Below are 4,867 nucleotides of genomic sequence, written 5' to 3'. Positions count from 1 at the left end.
TTACCGGAATAGACAAAAAAAAAGTGGTGGAGAATCTGGTGGAGAAAATGATTCAAGTCATCTGATTGGTTGTTGTATGTCGTAGATAGACAGATGTTTTATCCAATCGCATGCACTTTTAAAGCGCCCAGCCTCCTCTTCCAAACAGTTTCCTGATGTGGCTCAGTAAGTAGAGCGGGTTGTCCGCGAACCAGAGGGTTAGCGTTTCGATCCCCGGAATGTGCCACATGCCGAAGTGTCCTTGAGCAAGACACTGAACCCCCAGTTGTGTGTGTTTGTGTGAGCGACTGGGTAGATGTGTCTATGACTGTAAAGCGTTTTGAGTACCAAATACCAATAGGTAGAAAAACGCTATATGAAAGCAAGGCCATTTACCATTTCCTGGACCAAATGACCAAGTGTAAATAAATAGTTTTTGTTAATAAAACATACCACTGGACATACATCACATTGATGGCTGGGGTAAATGCTACATGTTAAGTTTTACACCCTCCATATTTTTTTTTCTCACTATTTAAGAGCTATTGTGACATGTTTCTGGTATTTTCTATGTTGAGGTAATTTACTTTAAATTCAGTAGAGGGTGCTCTAGTGCTGTTGTGAATTCACTGGAGAGAGAGTAGCTACAGTTAGCCTGACGTAGCCATACTCATGATACTGCATACATACATGATACTGAAGAGGAGGGGGACAAAAACAGTCCCCCCTCAACAACAGGTAAGTACCCAGTCTTTAATGGAAATTAACTGCACCAGTTTCTGGTTACTAGCATAACACCAAGTTTTTTTTCAGGAGGAGTTCCTATAACCTCAGACTTCCCACCAGCCCCCTAGAACTGAAGAAGCTACTCGGATGAGTGGTGAAACGTCTTCTCAGAAAAACTCTACAAGTCCAGTTGCCTTTTTTGAACCTTTTTGGATATACCATGACCTGGATGACTGAGAACCTTCACAGACATAAGAGTTATGAGGATAACACAGCACTGAGACCCAGAATTAAACACCTGATGGCAGCAGTGCACTGAAATTGCATTTATTTTTCTTAACAAATTTCAGGTTGTTCATAAAATATTTTGTAAAAGGATAGTTTTTCATTTTCATAATGTACTCGTTAATTTCAGGTTGGTTGGTCAGGTGAATTTTGGTGACCATAAATATGTATTTTAATTTACTCGCAAATACTGAGCAATTTGAATATGTTCAAAATAATTTTACAAATACACAGTGTTCTGACTCCTGTGTAATTGTTATTTTTCTGTCATGTTTATGTTCCTACCCATGCCTCTCGCCCGATGACAGCTGGGATAGGCTCCAGCAGACCCCCGCGGCCCTTAACAGGAATAAACGGGTATAGAAGATGAATAAATGAATGAATGAATGTTTATGTTCCTATGGTGACACCTGGTGCTAGAATTTGGTACTACATCTACATGTATTCCTTTGTACCTAGCCGTTGCCTGTCAGTTACTCCTCAGTTTGATGAGATTGTTTATTGTTTGTTTTATTCGGATCCCCATTAGCTGCAGCAGAACTGCAGCTATTCTTCCTGGGGTCCGACATATAATACAGTACAAGACAAAATTTAAAAGAAAAAAAAAACAGACAAACAAACAAATACAAAATATGTATAAAAAAAATTACAGAAAAATAAAAAATAAAAGAGAGGTACCATTTATTTACAACAATACTTCAAACTCTTAAGCAATTCATGCATTCCACATCATGGGCGGCTGTGGATCAGTAGGTAGAGTGGGTTGTCCACGAATCAGAGGGTTAGCGTTTCGATCCCCGGAATGTCCCACATGCCGAAGTGTCCTTGAGCAAGACACTGTGAATGTGTGTGAGCGAATGGGTAGATGTGTCTGTGACTGTAAAGCGCTTTGATTACCAATAGGTAGAAAAGCGCTACATAAAAGCAAGGCCATCATTCCATTATAATTTCACTCAGTATCGCTATATCCAACATCCATTTATTTTAAGATATATATTTTAACCATAACTTCCATAGCTTCAATATGTATCCATTTAAAAGATGTTTTTTCACTAATAATTTAAATTCTCTTGTGCTAATAGTTTGTCCAAGGTGTTTGGGGAGTAGGTTCCAAGCATACATAGCTCTGTACATTGCTGTTCTTTTACTGTAGTTCGTCTTTATTTTTGGCAGTGAAAACTGTCCATTGGCTGCATGTCTCGTTGTATAACTATGATTGTCTGAACTATACTGTAGTTTTTTGTATAGAACTTGTGGGTTTTTTGTTATAAGTACATTTCTTACAAATATCAGTAATGAATAAAACAATCTGTCACCAACCGAGATTTCTCTGCATTTTAAATACATTAGTTCTGAGATCACAACCCAGGACAATGCGAATTGCTCTATTTTGTACTTTTTGAAGTTTATTAATTATATCTGCTGTGGCGTTTGACCAGACCACTGAGCAGTAGTCAAGATTTGACAGAATTAAAGCCTGTATTATTAGTGTAGTTGATTTTGGTGATAAATATGCTTTGCATCTTCTGATAACAGAGATGCCACTTCCCATTTTATTAACAACCATGTTTATATGTGTTTACCATGTAAGTTTGTCATCAATGACAACTCCCAGCAGCTCAGTCTCCTGAACCTGATTGATACATACTTCTTTGATTTTCAGATCTAACTGAGGATTTTTACTAATGTTGTGGTGCGAGCCCATTACCATACCGCATTTAGCTCCCCGTTGGTTAGTGCAGAGGCATATATGGTTGAGTCATCAGCATACATTCCTATGTTTGCATTTCTCAGAACAAGTGGTAGGTCATTGGCAGAGGTGGCAAAAGTATTCACATTCTGTACTTAAGTAAAAGTACGGATAATTGTGTAAAAAAATACTCTGGTAAAAGTAAAAGTACTGATTCAACTCCTTTACTCAAGCAAAAGTAAGAAAGTACAGTCTCTGAAATGTACTTAAGTAAAAATTATTTTGCCATTAATGAAACAATTCATCCGTTGATAATTTTGCAAAATGAAAAAGTTGTAGCAGAATAATCTAGACTTAATTGACCAGATGTCCTGCATGAGCATCAAAATGATGTGTTCCCATAGCATTGCTAACGTTGTAAACTAGCTTCCAAAAAATCCTCAAAAAGCTAATGATAGCAACAGAAACCACAACATACATGATTTTTTTTTTTTTTTTTTCACATTAGACCAGTAGTTCTCAAATAGTGGGGTCAGGTGGACTTTCAGTATTACTGTCTTTATTGACGCTTGAACGATAAACAAGCCTCCAGTCACTAGGTGGCAGCAGAGCTCAAACTAATCACAGGCTGCCTGTTCAAAACAGTAGAAGAAGAACACAGGAAGCGCATCATCGACTTTCCTTCTCTAGTCCGATGCTCCGCGATGCTCCAGTCATGTCCGGTCCGATCATGTTACGTCTTTTACGTCTTGTCATCCGTGGAGGTTAAGAAAGTAACGAGCCTGTTTTTCAAATGTAAGGAGTAGAAAGTACAGATATTTGTGTACAAATGTAGGGAGTAAAAGTAAAAAGTCGTCAAGTAAAGTACAGATACCTGAAAAATCTACTTAAGTACAGTAACGAAGTATTTGTACTTCGTTACTAGTAGTGTAAAACCCAGATCTTTTGAGGGATTCGGATCGGTCTGAGTCACTCTCTTGTATGAGCCGGGTTTTGCGAGCCTCTTGAGTCACTTGAATCACTTGACCCAAAATGGCCCGATTGCAAAAGAAAGTGTTTCCAGTACATTCACTCGGATTATTACAGTTACCTGTTATTGCCATTTATCAGTTGTGATACTTCCACTGAAAATCATATCAAGTATCTTACATAAGCCTAAACCTAAAGCTCAAAATTAAACTAAAATTAAAATAAAAAAAATAAATAAAAAATGAATGAGGACAACTACTACGAAATAATATTTTATTTTCTTATGGTCTAAAATGTATGTGGAGTGGATGCAGAGGCTATGGGAATGGCTAGGCGCTACGTCATCATGTCCAAAAAAGCCACTTCCGTGTCCATTCGCTAATATTCTAACGGTTACGGTGCTCTGTCAAACTGGACTACAACGGCATTAAAATGGTGCAGATCTCTTATTACCGATTTCCCCTCGACGAAAAAGAGAAGAAGAAATGGCTGAAGCGAGCTAACGTTACTAGTTACTAGTAGTACCTAGCTATTACCTAGCTAGTACCAGAGCCCGTCTACGGAGAGCCTTCCCACTCTCTATTAAGTCCCATTGTAACGAATTTTGGTTGCAGTTCCACCAGATTTCCACTGGGGGCGATTGCCATGAGTGCAACATGAATGGGACTCTATGGAGCTAAACGGCTAAATGTGTCTCTTTCACCCGATTGTCGTTGAGAAATCTCAGATTTGATTGTAGGTTTTGCAAGTTCAACATGGGTTATAGGTCAAAAGTTGAATGAACATGAACTTATGTCCTTTCGTTTTCTTACAGGTTGAGTTGTTGTTGCCCATAACACGCTAGCATTGTGCTAATGAACGCTGATTGGTCAGTGAAGGACTGATTACGACCAGATCCCGCTTGACGGCATCGTGGCATCCGAAGCGGGACCAGAATGTTAAGGCGGACTTTTTCGCCCAAGTTTTTTTTTTTTCGGCCCGGTCTTTTAAAACAACAAAACAGAAACTCTTCTAGCACGATTATTTACCCGTGTCAGCTGTGTTGTCCATGCCTCGAGAGAAAAGAAAGTGCAGAGCGCGAAAGCACCAAAGCAGTGACTGAAGGATTGCCGTAAAGCAGTATCTGGTCGTACGATGTGTATGACGTCATTGACATTTTAAAATACTTTTTAAAGCAAATAAGTGACTCTAAAAAATCTAACACCCAGCAGTGTGTAA

This window comes from Chelon labrosus (genome assembly GCF_963514085.1).
Source record: "Chelon labrosus genome assembly, chromosome: 2".
In the NCBI taxonomy this organism is placed as follows: Eukaryota; Metazoa; Chordata; class Actinopteri; order Mugiliformes; family Mugilidae; genus Chelon; species Chelon labrosus.
Note: the sequence above shows the minus strand (reverse complement) of the source record.